General features: G+C 39.3%; 1 protein-coding gene across 4 annotated transcripts in view; it reads right to left on the bottom strand.

Annotated features, from left to right (window-relative positions):
• The window catches only part of LOC131427520 (inositol-trisphosphate 3-kinase A-like), a 150,610-nt gene that overhangs the window by 59,293 nt on the left and 70,420 nt on the right, over window positions 1–20,897 (bottom strand). For 2 of the 4 annotated variants that reach the window (XM_058590782.1, XM_058590783.1), the window contains exon 1: window positions 15,093–15,582. The exons of the other annotated variants lie outside the window; for them this stretch is intronic. The gene's annotated coding sequence lies outside the window, so the exon portion shown is untranslated. Of the gene's footprint in view, window positions 1–15,092; window positions 15,583–20,897 lie in introns of those variants that run through there. 4 annotated transcript variants of the gene reach the window in all.

Below are 20,897 nucleotides of genomic sequence, written 5' to 3'. Positions count from 1 at the left end.
GTTTTTCAGTTTTTCAGTTTTTCAGTTTTTCAGTTTTTCAGTTTTTCAGTTTTTCAGTTTTTCAGTTTTTCAGTTTTTCAGTTTTTCAGTTTTTCAGTTTTTCAGTTTTTCAGTTTTTCAGTTTTTCAGTTTTTCAGTTTTTCAGTTTTTCAGTTTTTCAATTTTTCAGTTTTTCAGTTTTTCAGTTTTTCAGTTTTTCAGTTTTTCAGTTTTTCAGTTTTTCAGTTTTTCAGTTTTTCAGTTTTTCAGTTTTTCAGTTTTCAGTTTTTCAGTTTTTCAGTTTTTCAGTTTTTCAGTTTTTCAGTTTTTCAGTTTTTCAGTTTTTCAGTTTTTCTGTTTTTCTGTTTTTCAGTTTTTCAGTTTTTCAGTTTTTCAGTTTTTCAGTTTTTCAGTTTTTCAGTTTTTCAGTTTTTCAGTTTTTCAGTTTTACAATTTTACAATTTTTCAGTTTTTCAGTTTTTCAGTTTTTCAGTTTTTTAGTTTTTCAGTTTTTCAGTTTTTCAGTTTTTCAGTTTTTCAGTTTTTCAGTTTTTCAGTTTTTCAGTTTTTCAGTTTTTCAGTTTTTCAGTTTTTCAGTTTTTCAGTTTTTCAGTTTTTCAGTTTTTCAGTTTTTCAGTTTTTCAGTTTTTCAGTTTTTCAGTTTTTCAGTTTTTCAGTTTTTCAGTTTTTCAGTTTTACAATTTTACAATTTTACAATTTTTCAGTTTTTCAGTTTTTCAATTTTTCAGTTTTTCAGTTTTACAATTTTTCTATTTTTCCATTTTTCAGTTTTTCAGTTTTTCAGTTTTTCAGTTTTTCAGTTTTTCAGTTTTTCAGTTTTTCAGTTTTTCAGTTTTTCAGTTTTTCAGTTTTTCAGTTTTTCAGTTTTTCAGTTTTTCAGTTTTTCAGTTTTTCAGTTTTTCAGTTTTTCAGTTTTTCAGTTTTTCAGTTTTTCAGTTTTTCAGTTTTTCAGTTTTTCAGTTTTTCAGTTTTTCAGTTTTTCAGTTTTTCAGTTTTTCAGTTTTTCAGTTTTTCAGTTTTTCAGTTTTTCAGTTTTTCAGTTTTTCAGTTTTTCAGTTTTTCAGTTTTTCAGTTTTTCAGTTTTTCAGTTTTTCAGTTTTTCAGTTTTTCAGTTTTTTAGTTTTTCAGTTTTTCAGTTTTTCAGTTTTTCAGTTTTTCAGTTTTTCAGTTTTTCAGTTTTTCAGTTTTTCAGTTTTTCAGTTTTTCAGTTTTTCAGTTTTTCAGTTTTTCAGTTTTTCAGTTTTTCAGTTTTTCAGTTTTTCAGTTTTTCAGTTTTTCAGTTTTTCAGTTTTACAATTTTACAATTTTTCAGTTTTTCAGTTTTTCAGTTTTTCAGTTTTTCAGTTTTTCAGTTTTTCAGTTTTTCAGTTTTTCAGTTTTACAATTTTTCTATTTTTCCATTTTTCAGTTTTTCAGTTTTTCAGTTTTTCAGTTTTTCAGTTTTTCAGTTTTTCAGTTTTTCAGTTTTTCAGTTTTTCAGTTTTTCAGTTTTTCAGTTTTTCAGTTTTTCAGTTTTTCAGTTTTTCAGTTTTACAATTTTACAATTTTACAATTTTTCAGTTTTTCAGTTTTTCAGTTTTTCAGTTTTTCAGTTTTACAATTTTTCTATTTTTCCATTTTTCAATTTTTCAGTTTTTCAGTTTTTCAGTTTTTCAGTTTTTCAGTTTTTCAGTTTTTCAGTTTTTCAGTTTTTCAGTTTTTCAGTTTTTCAGTTTTTCAGTTTTTCAGTTTTTCAGTTTTTCAGTTTTTCAGTTTTTCAGTTTTTCAGTTTTTCAGTTTTTCAGTTTTTCAGTTTTACAATTTTTCTATTTTTCCATTTTTCAGTTTTTCAGTTTTTCAGTTTTTCAGTTTTTCAGTTTTTCAGTTTTTCAGTTTTTCAGTTTTTCAGTTTTTCAGTTTTTCAGTTTTTCAGTTTTTCAGTTTTTCAGTTTTTCAGTTTTTCAGTTTTTCAGTTTTTCAGTTTTTCAGTTTTTCAGTTTTTCAGTTTTTCAGTTTTTCAGTTTTACAATTTTTCTATTTTTCAGTTTTTCAGTTTTTCAGTTTTTCAGTTTTTCAGTTTTTCAGTTTTTCAGTTTTTCAGTTTTTCAGTTTTTCAGTTTTTCAGTTTTTCAGTTTTTCAGTTTTTCAGTTTTTCAGTTTTTCAGTTTTTCAGTTTTTCAGTTTTTCAGTTTTTCAGTTTTTCAGTTTTTAGTTTTTCAGTTTTTCAGTTTTTCAGTTTTTCAGTTTTTCAGTTTTTCAGTTTTTCAGTTTTGCAGTTTTTCAGTTTTACAATTTTTCTATTTTTCTATTTTTCAGTTTTTCAGTTTTTCAGTTTTTCAGTTTTTCAGTTTTTCAGTTTTTCAGTTTTTCAGTTTTACAATTTTACAATTTTTCAGTTTTTCAGTTTTTCAGTTTTTCAGTTTTTCAGTTTTACAATTTTTCTATTTTTCCATTTTTCAGTTTTTCAGTTTTTCAGTTTTTCAGTTTTTCAGTTTTTCAGTTTTTCAGTTTTTCAGTTTTTCAGTTTTTCAGTTTTTCAGTTTTTCAGTTTTTCAGTTTTTCAGTTTTTCAGTTTTTCAGTTTTACAATTTTACAATTTTTCAGTTTTTCAGTTTTTTAGTTTTTCAGTTTTTCAGTTTTTCAGTTTTTCAGTTTTTCAGTTTTTCAGTTTTTCAGTTTTTCAGTTTTTCAGTTTTTCAGTTTTTCAGTTTTTCAGTTTTTCAGTTTTTCAGTTTTTCAGTTTTTCAGTTTTTCAGTTTTTCAGTTTTTCAGTTTTTCAGTTTTTCAGTTTTTCAGTTTTTCAGTTTTTCAGTTTTACAATTTTACAATTTTACAATTTTTCAGTTTTTCAGTTTTTCAGTTTTTCAGTTTTTCAGTTTTTCAGTTTTACAATTTTTCTATTTTTCCATTTTTCAGTTTTTCAGTTTTTCAGTTTTTCAGTTTTTCAGTTTTTCAGTTTTTCAGTTTTTCAGTTTTTCAGTTTTTCAGTTTTTCAGTTTTTCAGTTTTTCAGTTTTTCAGTTTTTCAGTTTTTCAGTTTTTCAGTTTTTCAGTTTTTCAGTTTTTCAGTTTTTCAGTTTTTCAGTTTTTCAGTTTTTCAGTTTTTCAGTTTTTCAGTTTTTCAGTTTTTCAGTTTTTCAGTTTTTTAGTTTTTCAGTTTTTCAGTTTTTCAGTTTTTCAGTTTTTCAGTTTTTCAGTTTTTCAGTTTTTCAGTTTTTCAGTTTTTCAGTTTTTCAGTTTTTCAGTTTTTCAGTTTTTCAGTTTTTCAGTTTTTCAGTTTTTCAGTTTTTCAGTTTTTCAGTTTTTCAGTTTTTCAGTTTTTCAGTTTTTCAGTTTTTCAGTTTTCAGTTTTTCAGTTTTTCAGTTTTACAATTTTACAATTTTTCAGTTTTTCAGTTTTTCAGTTTTTCAGTTTTACAATTTTTCTATTTTTCCATTTTTCCATTTTTCAGTTTTTCAGTTTTTCAGTTTTTCAGTTTTTCAGTTTTTCAGTTTTTCAGTTTTTCAGTTTTTCAGTTTTTCAGTTTTTCAGTTTTTCAGTTTTACAATTTTACAATTTTACAATTTTTCAGTTTTTCAGTTTTTCAGTTTTTCAGTTTTTCAGTTTTACAATTTTTCTATTTTTCCATTTTTCAATTTTTCAGTTTTTCAGTTTTTCAGTTTTTCAGTTTTTCAGTTTTTCAGTTTTTCAGTTTTTCAGTTTTTCAGTTTTTCAGTTTTACAATTTTTCTATTTTTCCATTTTTCAGTTTTTCAGTTTTTCAGTTTTTCAGTTTTTCAGTTTTTCAGTTTTTCAGTTTTTCAGTTTTTCAGTTTTTCAGTTTTTCAGTTTTTCAGTTTTTCAGTTTTTCAGTTTTTCAGTTTTTCAGTTTTTCAGTTTTTCAGTTTTTCAGTTTTACAATTTTTCTATTTTTCAGTTTTTCAGTTTTTCAGTTTTTCAGTTTTTCAGTTTTTCAGTTTTTCAGTTTTTCAGTTTTTCAGTTTTTCAGTTTTTCAGTTTTTCAGTTTTTCAGTTTTTCAGTTTTTCAGTTTTTCAGTTTTTCAGTTTTTCAGTTTTTAGTTTTTCAGTTTTTCAGTTTTTCAGTTTTTCAGTTTTTCAGTTTTTCAGTTTTGCAGTTTTTCAGTTTTACAATTTTTCTATTTTTCTATTTTTCAGTTTTTCAGTTTTTCAGTTTTTCAGTTTTTCAGTTTTTCAGTTTTTCAGTTTTTCAGTTTTTCAGTTTTTCAGTTTTTCAGTTTTTCGGTTTTTCAGTTCTTCAGTTTTTCAGTTTTTCAGTTTTTCAGTTTTTCAGTTTTTCAGTTTTTCAGTTTTTCAGTTTTGCAGTTTTTCAGTGTTACAATTTTACAATTTTTCATTTTTTCGGTTTTTCAGTTTTGCAGTTTTTCAGTTTTCAATTTTCATGTGAAACATGAAAACTGAAGTTTAAGGTTGTTAGTTTGATCGGAATGTATAGTTTTTATGTCAACAATGGAAATAAGTATAATATCTAAGTTTAATGTACAATAATAGAAAAATGGGATTTTGAAGTCTGCGACTATTTGCGATCTAGGGCCATGAAACAGTAAATTATCAGTACACAGTATGCATTCTTGGTTTCATCAGGATGCTTTCTATATGTGGTTTTCAATGCTTTCAGAGTAGCTCAATAGCAGAGCAGTTCCATAAATTGTAGATCTGCTCCAGGAAGATACTTTTTCGTACGTTTTATTTGCGTTTAGACATGTTAGATCGAAAAATAAGATCAAATTAGAACAGTTATGAATAACAAAACAAACAATTGAAAAAGATTCTTCATCCATTCCAGTTCAGAGAGACGAGTGTCAACTTTGTCATTTCCGAAAACAGAAAGAACACTGAAACAAAAACGGGGAAAGTGCGCTGTCCGTCTCGAGTATCCGAAAAGGCCCTTAAAATGCCATCATAAATCTTTCATTTGCCTCCTACAGTTACGCAGCGACGGCAATTTTCCAGCGGAGCATCTCCGGAGCAATTACATGAGTTGCCAATACCGATCCGAGGGCGCAGACAGGTAGGTTAGGCGGTAGACATACTGCCGCCGCCCTTCCTCCCGTTCAGGTCCGAAAAGGGAAACTTGCAAACAAGTGCTACTTCACACTGGTGGACAAATTAACTGCTTCTGCGGATGTCTGTCGCGATTTTCACAAACCAGTTTGCCACCGCCGTTGAGGTGTACGATGTGCTCTGCTGAACCGGGAACCGTACCGGACCGCGGTGGGTTGATTTATAGGGGTTTCCTGCTCGGTCGCGTTTTCTCGCCGCCCCGGCAGTGCTTGACGTTTTGTGACATATCAATCTTACTGTGCGCGAGAAGTGAAACGCACGTGTAATTGTTGCTCGATCGGCTCAATCGGAATGGCATTTAATTATTTTTATTGGAAGTTTTTACCGGTTTTCTTTTTTGTCTTTTGCAATTAAGCTCTTTAGAATCAAGAAAATGTTGCGACCATTATCGATCAGATATTTGTCATACCGAATGGATAAAAAAAAGTGACGTTTGATATACAAAATGGAGAAGTTCGTGTTGTTTCACACAGTTGGATTCGTGCACATGAATTTCACTAGCTATCCACCCAGAAGAATCAAGAATGATTCAACTTCAGTGTAAAACAATACCAAAAACCTTAAAACCTTTCCCCGCCGGGTTGAAAGATTAATCACAGCACAAAGGCGTACGGAGTCAGGGGGGGGGGGGGGTGTACCTCATTCACGTTGACGTTGGCAGTCGCTGACAGATACCGTGTTGCCACCTACAGACTCCGACACGGCAGTGTCGACAGCAGCAGCAACGACGCGGAATGTTGACATTTTTGGAACTCCCATGGCAGCGCAATTACTGCAGCTCCAAAGGTGCGGGCCTATGGCAAAACTTCAATAGCGAACACACGTTGCTTGGGTTTTGTTCCGCGGAGATACACGCTCCAACGGACCCCGGTGAGGACGGGAACGAGAGATGAATTATACGATCCGTTTGTCATTACCTATTCATAAAATTACATACATGACACGTACGAACGACATGTCTTTTCTTCCGAAATGGTGTTGCACCCCAGCGGATGACAGGGCGGAGAGGTGTCAGATCAGTAAGAGGTAGCCGGCTAGCCGGGTTCGGAATGGATATAAACAGCCAAACACATTCACGCATTCGACGCTGTCTGGGAACTCTTTCGTGACAGCAGGGTACAGAAAAAAAGAGAAACAATGCCAACGGATTTCGCGCGAAAACGGTGAATAAATCGCAGCAAGCTGGTGTCTGCGCTGTTGTGTAAACATTTAAGCAGCCCGGTGGCAAAGATAGGGCACTCCAGCAAGTGCTATCGTAGCCAACATCTGGGGCATTTGGTGGGCAATCAGAGCGCTCAGAGTATGGTAAACAAACATTCGAGCGTTTCAAATCGAGTAAAAAAAAAAAAAAAAAAAAAAAAAAAATCTTGACTTCCGGTGAAACCCTCAACGAGTGAACACGTCGTATCGTGTTAGTGCGGTGAAAATTCGAGTATTTCGCGAGAAAGAAAGGATTTTCATCCGTACTTCGGTGACTCCACGTTGTCACATAGCGAGGGTTTCACTTGTAGTCCAGTGAAAAGAAAGTCCATTGGACTATAAACGAAAGCTAACTGGCAATATAGCTAAATCGCTGTGCCATCAATCGGCGTCATCTCAAGTGAGGTGACGCCACCAGAAGTGAAGAAGAAGAAGAAGAAGAGTAAAATCTTAATTTTTCTTATCGTAGTGATGTTATTTTGATCGATAATTTGCGGGGAAGTGCGGTAAAGGGTACTGAATAAACAAGTAGTTTGTAATATCCATTTTTTGTTAGCCATTCTTCTTCATTGTTTTAGTTTTAGCAGAATGATGCTGGCCACAGTTTCATGACGTCATAGCAGGGGGCTGCATTTAAGTCTGTGGGTACCAGCTTTTGGATACTGGTGAGAATCATTCAAGTGACGCTGCTAGGGCAAAACACCATGTACTGTCTACTGAATCTGACACATCAAATTTGTACGTGAACATAAATAGTGATCTTTTTTGATAGAAGATGTGAATTCGATGGGCCCATCGTTGTTGGAAGAACATCCAATTAGAATAAAAAAACAAAAATGAAATTAAAATCAGCAATTAGATGACAGAAATCAGAAAAATTCTTGTCAATTTTCTATTAACTTGCTCTGTACTCTAAACTAACCTAATATTTCACACGTTTTTAATCCGTGAAGCATTTCATGCGGAAGAACTTATGTACTTTAATGTTATGAAAAGTTCCTCGTGTGCTTCCAATTAGTGGATTTTTTCAGATACTGTAACATTAAGAATAAACATCCGAAATATCAGTCAGTAAAAAAAAAATATTTTTTAGAGTACTAAATGTTCATCTTAGTAAACAATGATAAAGTGCTAAAATTTCAATATTCAAATCCAGAACCCAGAATTTACAGTTTATAGTCCGAAGTCCATAATCCAAAGTACACCGTGCAGAACTAAAGTTCAGATTTTAAAGTTGAGAATCCAGAGTTCATAGTCACGAGTCCACATTTTTGAAATCAAAGCACTTATGAAAAAATTCAGAATGTGCAGCGCAGAGAGAAATAAGTTCAAACTTTTGATTCCAGAGCTCAAAGGTAAAATTGTAACATTCTTAGAGCACTAAATCAGAGCACAGAGTTGATAGTCCAGCGGCTGTTTTCCATAGTTCAAAACTATGAAATATGGTATCGGAGGTTAGAGTACTGTCTGAACTTCGAGTCCAGGATCCTAGGCCCAGAGTCCAGAGTTCAGAACTCAAAATACCCAGAGGTCTGACCCCAGAGAGCAGAACCCTATATATAAGTTTAGAGTGCGATGTTCAGAGCCCAAATCTAATCCGAAGCTCAGAACCCAAAGTCAGCTTCCAAAGCCCTTATTCGAGAAATTAATTATCATAGCTCAGAATTCAGGGGACTTCTGAGTTCATGGTCCAGTCCAGAGTTCGTAGCGCTGCTTCCAGAATTCAGAGTCCTGTGTTCAGAGCCCAGTGTCAAGACACCAGAGTGCAGAATCAAAAATTCAAAGTTCAGAATCAAGACACTAGAATCTAGAGTCCAGAGTCCTGAGCCCAAAACTCTTAGTTCAACATACGTAATCTTGAAGCCATAGCTCTGAGCTCAGAGTTCCACGTCTAGAGTCAAGCGCTTGGCCCAGAAATTTCTTAAAGCTGAGTTCAGAATTCAGAGTTAAGAGTTGTAAATATTAGTGTAGAGTACAGAATCCATAATTTAAAAGTCCAGTCCAGAGTACAAAATCCAGAGTCTAGAGTACAGAGTTCAGAGTTCAACATTCACAGTCAAGACTCTGAGTTCAAAGTTCAGTATACAAAATCTAGCGCCCAGAGCTCTGAGTCCAGAGTCCAGAGTCCAGAGTCCAGAGTCCAGAGTTCAGAGTCCAGAGTCCAGAGTCCAGAGTCCAGAGTCCAGAGTCCAGAGTCCAGAGTCCAGAGTCCAGAGTCCCGAGTCCCGAGTCCCGAGTCCCGAGTCCCGAGTCCCGAGTCCCGAGTCCCGAGTCCCGAGTCCCGAGTCCCGAGTCCCGAGTCCCGAGTCCCGAGTCCCGAGTCCCGAGTCCCGAGTCCCGAGTCCCGAGTCCCGAGTCCCGAGTCCCGAGTCCCGAGTCCCGAGTCCCGAGTCCCGAGTCCCGAGTCCCGAGTCCCGAGTCCCGAGTCCCGAGTCCCGAGTCTCGAGTCCCGAGTCCAGAGTCCAGAGTCCAGAGTAAAGAGTTTAGAGTCCAGAGTCCAGAGTCCAGAGTCCAGAGTCCAGAGTCCAGAGTCCAGAGTCCAGAGTCCAGAGTCCAGAGTCCAGAGTCCAGAGTCCAGAGTCCAGAGTCCAGAGTCCAGAGTCCAGAGTCCAGAGTCCAGAGTCCAGAGTCCAGAGTTCAGAGTCCAGAGTCCAGAGTCCAGAGTCCAGAGTCCAGAGTCCAGAGTCCAGAGTCCAGAGTCCCGAGTCCCGAGTCCCGAGTCTCGAGTCCCGAGTCCCGAGTCCAGAGTCCAGAGTCCAGAGTCCAGAGTCCAGAGTCCAGAGTCCAGAGTCCAGAGTCCAGAGTCCAGAGTCCAGAGTCCAGAGTCCCGAGTCCCGAGTCCCGAGTCCCGAGTCCCGAGTCCCGAGTCCCGAGTCCCGAGTCCCGAGTCCCGAGTCCCGAGTCCCGAGTCCCGAGTCTCGAGTCCCGAGTCCAGAGTCCAGAGTCCAGAGTAAAGAGTTTAGAGTCCAGAGTCCAGAGTCCAGAGTCCAGAGTCCAGAGTCCAGAGTCCAGAGTCCAGAGTCCAGAGTCCAGAGTCCAGAGTCCAGAGTCCAGAGTCCAGAGTCCCGAGTCCCGAGTCCCGAGTCCCGAGTCCCGAGTCCCGAGTCCCGAGTCCCGAGTCCCGAGTCCCGAGTCCCGAGTCTCGAGTCCCGAGTCCAGAGTCCAGAGTCCAGAGTAAAGAGTTTAGAGTCCAGAGTCCAGAGTCCAGAGTCCAGAGTCCAGAGTCCAGAGTCCAGAGTCCAGAGTCCAGAGTCCAGAGTCCAGAGTCCAGAGTCCAGAGTCCAGAGTCCAGAGTCCAGAGTCCAGAGTCCAGAGTCCAGAGTCCAGAGTCCAGAGTTCAGAGTCCAGAGTCCAGAGTCCAGAGTCCAGAGTCCAGAGTCCCGAGTCCCGAGTCCCGAGTCCCGAGTCCCGAGTCCCGAGTCCCGAGTCCCGAGTCCCGAGTCCCGAGTCCCGAGTCCCGAGTCCCGAGTCCCGAGTCCCGAGTCCCGAGTCCCGAGTCCCGAGTCCCGAGTCCCGAGTCCCGAGTCCCGAGTCCCGAGTCCCGAGTCCCGAGTCCCGAGTCCCGAGTCCCGAGTCCCGAGTCCCGAGTCCCGAGTCCCGAGTCCCGAGTCCCGAGTCTCGAGTCCCGAGTCCAGAGTCCAGAGTCCAGAGTAAAGAGTTTAGAGTCCAGAGTCCAGAGTCCAGAGTCCAGAGTCCAGAGTCCAGAGTCCAGAGTCCAGAGTCCAGAGTCCAGAGTCCAGAGTCCAGAGTCCAGAGTCCAGAGTCCAGAGTCCAGAGTCCAGAGTCCAGAGTCCAGAGTCCAGAGTCCAGAGTTCAGAGTCCAGAGTCCAGAGTCCAGAGTCCAGAGTCCAGAGTCCAGAGTCCAGAGTCCAGAGTCCCGAGTCCCGAGTCCCGAGTCTCGAGTCCCGAGTCCCGAGTCCAGAGTCCAGAGTCCAGAGTCCAGAGTCCAGAGTCCAGAGTCCAGAGTCCAGAGTCCAGAGTCCAGAGTCCAGAGTCCAGAGTCCCGAGTCTCGAGTCCCGAGTCCAGAGTCCAGAGTCCAGAGTCCAGAGTCCAGAGTCCAGAGTTCAGAGTCCAGAGTCCAGAGTCCAGAGTCCAGAGTCCAGAGTCCAGAGTCCAGAGTCCCGAGTCCCGAGTCCCGAGTCCCGAGTCCCGAGTCCCGAGTCCCGAGTCCCGAGTCCCGAGTCCCGAGTCCCGAGTCCCGAGTCCCGAGTCCCGAGTCCCGAGTCCCGAGTCCCGAGTCCCGAGTCCCGAGTCCCGAGTCCCGAGTCCCGAGTCCCGAGTCCCGAGTCCCGAGTCCCGAGTCCCGAGTCCCGAGTCCCGAGTCCCGAGTCCCGAGTCCCGAGTCCCGAGTCCCGAGTCCCGAGTCCCGAGTCCCGAGTCCCGAGTCCCGAGTCTCGAGTCTCGAGTCCCGAGTCCAGAGTCCAGAGTCCAGAGTAAAGAGTTTAGAGTCCAGAGTCCAGAGTCCAGAGTCCAGAGTCCAGAGTCCAGAGTCCAGAGTCCAGAGTCCAGAGTCCAGAGTCCAGAGTCCAGAGTCCAGAGTCCAGAGTCCAGAGTCCAGAGTCCAGAGTCCAGAGTCCAGAGTCCAGAGTCCAGAGTCCAGAGTCCAGAGTCCAGAGTCCAGAGTCCAGAGTCCAGAGTCCAGAGTCCAGAGTCCAGAGTCCAGAGTCCAGAGTCCAGAGTCCAGAGTCCAGAGTCCAGAGTCCAGAGTCCAGAGTCCAGAGTCCAGAGTCCAGAGTCCAGAGTCCAGAGTCCAGAGTCCAGAGTCCCGAGTCCCGAGTCCCGAGTCCCGAGTCTCGAGTCCCGAGTCCCGAGTCCAGAGTCCAGAGTCCAGAGTCCAGAATACAGAGTCCAGAGTCCAGAGTCCAGAGTCCAGAGTCCAGAGTCCAGAGTCCAGAGTCCCGAGTCTCGAGTCCCGAGTCCAGAGTCCAGAGTCCAGAGTCCAGAGTCCAGAATCCAGAGTCCCGAGTCCAGAGTCCAGAGTCCAGAGTCCAGAGTCCAGAGTCCAGAGTCCAGAGTCTAGAGTCAAGAATCCAGAGTCCAGAGTCCAGAGTCTAGAGTCCAGAGTCCAGAGTCCAGAGTCCAGAGTCCAGAGTCCAGAGTCCAGAGTCCAGAGTCCAGAGTCCAGAGTCCAGAGTCCAAAGTCCAGAGTCCAGAGTCCGGAGTCCAGAGTCCAGAGTCCAGAGTCCAGAGTCCAGAGTCCAGAGTCCAGAGTCCAGAGTCCAGAGTCCAGAGTCCAGAGTTCAGAGTCCAGAGTCCAGAGTCTAGAGTCCAGAGTCCATAGTGCAGAGTCCAGAAACCAGAAACCACGAGTCCCGAATCCCGAGTCGAGAGTCCAGAATCCAGAGTACAGAGTCCAGAGGTCACAGTCCAGGGTTTAAAGTTCAGAGTCAGAGCCTAGAGTTTTAAGAGCTTGAAGCTTAGAGTTCATAGTCTGAAATTCAGAGTCCAAAATCCAGAGTCCCGAATCCAGAGTACAAGCTTAAAGTTCGGAGTCCAGAGTCCAGGATTCAAAGTCCAGAATCCAGAACCCTCAATCAAGTCTAGAATCCGGACTATAGAGTTTGAAGTTCAGAGCTCTGATTCTAGATTCTATAATCAGAAATTCGAAGTCCAGATTCCATAATCCAGAGTCTAGAGGCCAAAGTTCAGAGTCCAGAGTTCAGAGTCCAGAGTCCAGAGTCCAGAGTTCAGAATCCAGAGTCTAGAGGCCAAAGTTCAGAGTCTAAAATTCCAGAGTCCAGATTCTCGTAGTTCTGCCCAGATTTTCAAATCTACAATCTAGAGTCCAAAGTCTAGAATCCAAAACTCAGAACCCAAAGTCTAATGCCTAATTACCGAACTCCACAGTCCAGAACTCAGAGTCCAGTTCAGAGTTTAGAGTCCAGAATCCTGAATATAGAGTCTAGACTCTAAGAGTCAAGAGCCTGGGGTTCAAAGTCCAGAATCAAGAGTCCAGAATTCAGAATCGAGGATGTAATGTCCTGGATATAATAGGAAGTGTCCTGAGTACGGAGTCAGAGCTCAGAGCAGGACTCCTTGTTCTAGAGTTTTGAGTCCCAGGACAAGGAATCAAAATCCAGAACTTTTCTTATAGAACCCTGAGCTGAAAGCACTGACTCGAAAGTTCAAAGCCTAGACTTCCGAGACCAGTTCTCAAAGTGCAGAATACTTGGACCACAATTCAGAGTCCAAAGTCAATAACTAAATTTTTAATGCCCAAAATTAAGCGTCAAAATCCAAGAATCGTGAACTGTAAGTCTAAAGCTCAGATTTCAGTTTCAAATATTCTGTATACAGAATTCCGAGTCCCTTACTAAGAGTACCGAATCCAGAATCCAGAATTCAGAGGTTACTTTCCAAAACTAAATCTAGAGTTAAGAGTTCATGAGCAGGAATTCAGAATGCAAAATCCAGAACCTAGTTTCCTGAACAGAGTCGGAATTTCGGAGTTCAGAGTCAAGAATACAAACGCACAAACAAGGACCTCCCAGTTTAAAATTTAAATTCATAAATCCAAAAACCAGATCTTAAATCCTGAATTCAAGGCTAAAGATCCTAAAGCCTCAAACCAAAACTCTTGAATCAAGAATTCAGCGCTTAAGGTAGAAAAAAAACAAAGATCATAGTAAAGAATCTCGAGTTAATCGTTCAGATCCAAGAGTTCAAAACCCAGAATCCAAAGCCATAACTACAAGTTCAAGAGGCCAGAAAACCCAAAATTTACATTTCATAGCTTAAAGCTGAAATTTTGATTTCAGAGCTCTGAAACCATACATTATTTGTTTATTTGGAGTAGGGAAAAGCCCGGTGGAGTTAGTTTCTGTCAAACTTGCTCTCCAACAACCTCCTCATCTTTTGCATCAACAGACATCCAAATGATACATTTCACTTAAACGTAGTCTAAAAAAACTACTAAAAAACTAAAACTAATTAGACAGTAGCCCTAGGAACACTTTCTTGACAACGTTTCGTGATTAAAGTCGAATTAATTGGAACAGTGGTTGAATGTTCGGCACATGTTGGCAAAAGGTTCGCTATACCCATAATCAGTTCTAGCATAGGGGATCCTAAGAAAAGAATAGTTTCTAAGATTACGGCGATGGATAACAATTTGTAAATGCTGTAAAAGTTCGGAGATAACAAATCGAGATCAATCAGTTTGCTTCTAGCATGGTAACTTAGAAGGTTCCAAGGGTTTCTCCAAGGAAGCCGACGCAGAGCAAATCGAACAAATTTTGCGTTGGATATCGTTTTGGTAGTACGGTAACCAGACAACCGAGGCGTATTCGAGCGTAGAGCGAACTAAGGCACAATATAATGCTTTTAAGCAATGTACATCATCGAATTCTTTAGTAACGCGGAAGATGAGTCCTAGCAGCTTGGATGCTTTGGAAATAGTAAACTTAATGTGTTCCTTGAAATTTAACCTAGAGTCCAGGAGGACACCAAGGTCCTTCACAGACGATGTACGTTCCAGAACAATTTGTGAAATATTATAGTCGAAACTGACTACAGACTGTTTGCGACTAAAAGAGATGACGGAGGCTTTCAAAACCATTCTGTTGATATTGTAGGAACTCTGCGTCAGCTGTGGATTAGATGACATGAAATAATTTGAAGTCATCGGCGAACGATAGTTTCATGCACTTGATCGAAAAATTCAGATCGTTGAGATAAAGTAAAAATATAAATGGTCCAAGGTGACTTCCTTGAGGAACTCCAGAGGTAACGGCGAATAGTATCAGAGTCTTGGTTTTGCTATTCGGAGTCCCGAAGCATGCGTTCATACTCCAGAGTTCTCAGTACAGGGTCCAGAGCTCCAAGCTACAAGTATAGAGTGCCATGTCCTGAATTCAGAGTCCATTGTTCGGATTACACAACTCAGAATCTAGAGTCCAAAAAGCCCGACTTCTGACGTCAAATGTTTGTAAAAAGAATTTCCGAGTCCAGAGTATTCAGTCCGTAGCTCAGAACCCCAAATTCCAAGTTTACAGGGATTTAGATCCCAAAATCTGTAGACCTGAAACTGGAGTCTTGAGTCCAGTGACTAAAATACAGAGTACTGAGTGCTAAGCCCAGATTTCAAGGTGCCTTACAAAAAGTTGGTAAAGTTATGTAATAAGAAACGAGACTAACGTTTGCCGCAATTGTGAAAAAGGACATGAATGTTATCTTTACTGAATGCGAGAAAAATGATCTGAATTATCACGTAAAATCGAAATTCTAGGTCTAGTATCTAAAGTCGAAATTTGACCAATTTTTATACAAAGCTGCTAAAATCACTTTCAACTGCACCATCTTGGTAATGATTTAGTCATCAAATTGATTCGTTAATCTGTTGCGATTTTCTTTTCTAAATTGTCAAGTCACTATCAATCTGCCGAGTACAATCAAAATGAGTCAAGATTTTCCTTAGTTCGCCGTCGTGAACAATGACGCTGTGTGTGTGGCCATCGGTGTGTAACCCAAAAATTTACCACAATTAACCGTAATTACGGATCATAATTCAAAAAGCCAATACCTGCACCCTGCAATTCCACAATCAATCAAAGAAAATAAAAAAACATTATCCGCCGACCCCACTCCCACCGCCGTCGATCGTTTTATCACACACCAGCGCCCTCGAGTGCCCACTCCCGTCATTAGAAAACAACGAGATTTGCATCGATTGCTTCGGTTTGTTGTCACTTCATTTAATTTCAGCAGAAATGCTTGTCACACAGCACAACTTTGACGTCACCCGGTGCGCATAATCAACTCGGTCAATTGCGAGGCCTATTGTTGCTTCATCTCATTAGCGAAGCGCATTTTGCTTCATTTTCGAAACTCACTTCATTACGATTACGACCGGTGGACTGACGCGGTTGGTTTCTGCTGGAGAACAGCCTCCATCATAATCCGTCCGATCTTCCAAAAGTCAAAACTGCGTACTCAAACAAAAACACCGGAGAAAGCGGCCGCGCACTTTTAATAATTAATCAACTTTTTTTTTTCTTTTTCTTCTCTTTCGCGAACTTTAATCGAGGCTACTATAATGGAAGGAAACAGTTTGCGACAGGTTTCGCACTCTTCTCCGTAGTTTATCTCCCCTCAGCTTCGATTAGGGCTACGACGGGAACGAAGCTAGCAGCACACACGCACACGACGGCGGCAAACAAAAAAAAACGTTCGACCTGTTCGGCGCTTGGCCTCAGACTAACCGTGCAAATCATAACAAAACCGTCGAGGCACCGTTGTTGATCGCGGCTCGTTCGTGTTCCGCTTGTGGAGCCGGCGCCGAAGCTGCGAATAAACGCTGTATCCATCCATACACATCAACGGGCAACGCACACTTGGATCGGCGTCGGCGGCTGTAGATTTTGCGATTCAAGCCTGTTGGCTGCTTCGGATCGAGACGATCTCGTGGAAACGACACAGTTGCAGCGTACACAAACAAGTAGGCGGTATGATGCACGGTGAAATTCGAGAGCCGTCGCCGGGCAGAGAGAATTGGATGATCATGTATCAAGTGCTACCGTATGCGTGCTGAGCGATGCGCGAATGCACTTGACAGTAGCTATTCAGATCAGGTCTGTTTTAAAATACAATTGGTTCTTTTTATTTTTAATTTTCACCATATATAAAGGCAACACACAGCGGGGCAATATGGATCACAAACGCGACGACTGTTTTGGAGGCATGATACAGTTGACCACAAAGTATTTTTTTGTCATGAATACGACTTACTTTACTATGGGGCACCTTTTCAAAATTTACCCTCTGGGAGAGTGATAAGTTTTTGATCGTGAATATCTCTTGTTTTACTTAACGCAACAACATAATTTTTCCTCCATGCTATCAGAAATAAAATCAGGAATTTGTGATTAAATTTTCAACAGTGTAAAATAAACATACATAACTCAAAATCTATGTTTTCTCAAACTTTTGGAAACAACGAGGAAAACTCATCACGTTTGATTGCCTTTTTCGCACCAGGACGACAATTTTGAGGTAGTCAGGCACATATCAGTTCCGATGTTATACTGGTCGAGTGTAATAGGTAAATCTTGACCGAGAATTGTTCATTTTTTCTAGTACGTTAGACGGAACTGGATATCGTGCTGAGGTTCTTCCACTAACATCAGTAATAATGAGGTGGTAAAAATCTCAAATTCTCAGGTGGAATCAATGTAGCTCTTCTTCGCATTCAGACGTCGTGGCTAGCAGTAAACTAGCCTGCTACTGAATTTTTAGTTAAATTCAAGAACTAATCTCAGAAACTAGATTCTGGTCCACCTGAATTCTGAAGTTAATTTTAAGGTGAAATGTAGCGTCATGAAATGCGCGCAAAATTTCATCCGCATTAGTTGAACGAACCGTCGCACAAAGCATAACAAGAAAAACCGACACATAGAAACCAGATTTTTTTTCAGTGATCTAGCGCAGTGGGCTTACCATTCATTATGCTGGCTTGTAAAGAAGACTGCTATAAAAATTGCTACAATCTTAATTATACTTATTATATGATATTTTATTATTGCTTCAACAACATCAATGCATTGAGCTCAACAGAGTTGGACATTTTTAGCATTATAAATGACAGTTACTTAGAAAATAAACGATTTCTTACAATACCCATTTTATTGTACTCAACTCGTTTTGTAATGAAAAAACCCAATGCTGCATAAATTCGCGTCATTATTTGATATGTAATTTTTACTCACGATGTAATGCCACCGAGTCCACCGTGCATTTCTCACACCATCTCAATACGAAACAGCAGCGCGCAAGCAATGAAAAAAATGCAGAAAAGTTTATGTAAACTTTTTCAATTTTCGGTTGTTTTAGCTAAAATTTTATAATTTTGAGTTGCATTTTCAGTTTCTTTGTGAAATTCTGCTACAAACACTACTTTTCAGTTCTAAAACCATTCTCGTGGAACGGAACAGTAACCGTTTGTAAATTTCAAAACCCAATTACGGCTCGGCAAAGCAAAATATCAAAATTCTGAGAATACTTAGTTGTGATAAATTTGATTTCGAAAATTTAAGTGTTTTTGGTTTTTCGAAAATCGGTCTAGTTTTTGAATAATTGATCAAAAACGCGATTCGCGCATTCCGCTACATTTCACCTTAAGTTCCGAACTTAGTTTCATACTTCTATTTAAAAATTTAGTTCCAAATTACAGGTTCAGAATTTAAAACTATGACTCTAGAACTGAATCTAAGCTGAAACTATTTCTGGATTTTGAAAATGGTTTCAAATTTAGTTCCTTATTCAGGGACTCAAATTCAGAGATATGATTTAGGATTTTTCCGAATTCATGAACAAAATTCCGGATACGAATTTTAGATCTGGATTCTGAAACTAAATATGTATTAGGTCTGAACACCGAACCTTGATTTAAAAACTAAATTGAGAACCAGAGTTTAATTCCTGAATTTAGTTTCAGAATTTAATTCATCAATTCAGTTTCAGCATTCATTTTCAGAATTCAGAACCTACATGTTGGAACTGAATTGTGAACATGATTTCTGGAACTAGATGCTGGAACTGAATTCAGTTCCTATATCAAAACTTGGAATTCAAGTTCAGAATTTTGTTCTATAACGCAATTTGAAAAATCTAAAAATAACTTCAGCTCCTTACTTCTAGAACTAAATTTATGACCTGAGTTTTTGATCTAGATTCCGAAAATTTGCAGCTGAATTCGGAGCGTGCCCCAGATTTATATATTAGTTCTTTAATTTTAACAGTTATAACCATTTAACAAATTACGCAAAGCGGTTTTTTAGAACCACTAAAATATTTCCAAAGGATTTTGAGAAGTTTATTTCTACTAGTATCTAAATCTACAAAATTGTATTTGTTCCGTGTTATTTAATTGTATGGTAGAATATGTTTGCCGTCAATTAGTCGTACTGTAGTATAGATGCATCGTTAAAATTCTGGAGGCGAAGCAATGAAAGTTGAAAAATATACACAATCTAATACGAATGATTGTCTTTATCCAGAAGTGAGAAAGAAACATGTCAGTTTTATTCGTATTCACGTCCTCCAGTTATGTCTGTGACATTACCCACCCGCCTTTTTTAAATAAAATATATTCAGTCTATAAAACTTTTCATGAAACGCGTAAATTAGAAGTTTGAAGAGTTTTCGGTACTAAGAATTAAAACAAAATTTCGCATCTAAGGTTTAACCTGGTTTCAAAATCACTGCCAATATTTGTTTTCAATTCAAAGTACCAACTTTCAAAGAACATTTAACATATATAGCACCACGAACACTGAATCTATCGACATATAAGTGACGTTACTAATTCATTTATGAAAAATGGAAATAACGAATTCCGTGTGTTGCTAAAACATTGCCTTTTTAAAGGGAAAAAACGCGCAAGCCCAGCTAATGGCAATAGTTTTTTAGATGTTCGACTATCTTGAACAGGCAAGTACCATCAAAAGTGATACACCGTTAACCAAGACAATGCACCGTGCCATAAGTCAATGAAAACAATGAAAAAAATTAAACGAATTGGGCTGCGATCTGTTTCCTCACCCGCGTTATTCACAATTACCTAGCCCCCAGCGATTGCTTGTCCTTTGCGGATCAGAAAGACAAGCAAGCGAAAAATTTTTGGCTCGAATAAGACAGTCATCGCCGCAAAGGAAGCCGATGTTTAGACCAGTGACAAATCATTCTATATGGATGGTATTGAAAAATTATGAAAAGTGCTAGAACGAATTTATGTCATTTGAAGATGATAATGTTGATGAATAAAAAATATGCCTGCACACGAAATTAAGTTTTTCTGGTTAGTTCCTGGACTGTTTGAAGGATGTGTTAGCAACTTTTACTTCTTTTCTGAACCACACATAGTTCAAGTTTATGCGATACAGAATCTTGGTTTGTATGAGTGATTTTCTAAAAAGCGAACACACTCATTGAAACGCAGAAATTTAATGGAAACCGTGAACTTGTATGTATTTGTTAGAAGAAACCATGACAAAGATTTACGTTACTAACTGAAGTTTCGATCACCAATTATCTGAAATATGATTTTATAGATATATATTTATCTACTCCAATCGAAGTGTAGAAATATGTTTAATGCAGTTTATGTAATGATATGGAAAATTAATTAAAAATGATCGAGATATAGATGTTCAAAACCTGAGCACTGTTTGTACGGTTCTCAGTATTTTGAATTTGCACACCGGTATAGAAAGTAAAAAGGAAATCATCCGCCCGATTCTCTCGTCCCCCGTCCCTGTCTACCATCTTTATTAGAACTAACAAGTTTTTTTTGTCACTAACTTTTTCGTTCTCTTTTCCCCTTTTTCATTCTTTTTCTTCAGTAACATCACCATCACCGACAACGGAGAACCGCTCCAGTCGATGACCAGGCTGCGGGCGACCTGCCGGGTCTTCGTAGCCATCTGGAAGACTCTCATGTTATATTCAATTCACCGGCCACTGCTGATCGTCACCTGAAAGTTGAATTTTCCAGAATCCGCGACCCCGATACGACATTACCTAATGATACTATTCTAGTTTTAAGTTAGTCGTTAATTAAGATTAGAAAATACCCTTGGCATCTTAAAGCTTAAGCAGTGTGCCTTAAAATTATATTATATTATTGAATAAAAAAACGTAGTGCTACGCCAAAAGATTTTGAGTAATTTTCTTCATGTGAAGATATAGAAGGTGAGATGTGACAAGGTTCATATCATCATGCAGAAATCTATCAGTAACTTAACATTCACTTTTTACAAGAGGAGTCGACCTTAAACACCTGCCGGAAAATTCCGATGAAGGTCTTCTACTATTTACTATTCCGGCAAAGCTACCAAAAGTTGTTACTTTCTACTTGCTACTGCATTCTTCTTTTGCCGGTTCGGAATGTAAAGAGTAAAAGACCTTTATCGGTATTTCCGGTATCTCAGAGACCCGAGTGATTCGCATTGATGAGATGCTTAAGCTCGGTTCCTTTGCTGGAAGGGAAAAGTTAAGTTACTAAAAGATTTCTGCCTGCTCAAATGACCCTTGTCACGTCTCACCTTTCTGCGATATATCTTTACATCCTTGCTCTACCTTGAGAACTAGCATTCTATAATTTTGATTTTATTTATTATTCCGAATTACAATAAAATTATTCTTATTATTATGAATAATGCTAATATTTCCATTGTTTTTTGTTCGAAATTTCAGGTGGGTAATTACCCACCTTTGCAATTTTCTGGTGGGTAGCGCTGCCCACCGTACCCACCTCTTTCACCGGCCCTGTCCATAACTTCCAGAGTTTCGTTCCAATAGGCTTGAGAATTTCACAGTAAATTCTTCAAACATTTTACTATAAGAAAATATAAAGAAAATAATAAATGATGTTTCAAAAGTGTTAGACCCTACCCGCCCCTTAACCTTTGTGTTACAATTTCCACCCTAAGCAAGTCTCAACACGCATACGGTCGCGGGTCGGCTCGTGGAAAAAAACCTGAACCTAAATGAGAGAAACTAACTCGAGCGAGATAGAACAGACATTCCAGCTGATGATGATGATGATGATAATGATGATTGTGCTGATTGCAGTGCACTGGGATTCGACTAGTGTTGCCAGCGAAAAAAAAACCCTTGCTCCGATGACGTTTTTAATCATT

This window comes from Malaya genurostris, chromosome 2, assembly GCF_030247185.1.
Source record: "Malaya genurostris strain Urasoe2022 chromosome 2, Malgen_1.1, whole genome shotgun sequence".
In the NCBI taxonomy this organism is placed as follows: Eukaryota; Metazoa; Arthropoda; class Insecta; order Diptera; family Culicidae; genus Malaya; species Malaya genurostris.
This window is presented reverse-complemented; position numbering and strand designations above follow the sequence as displayed.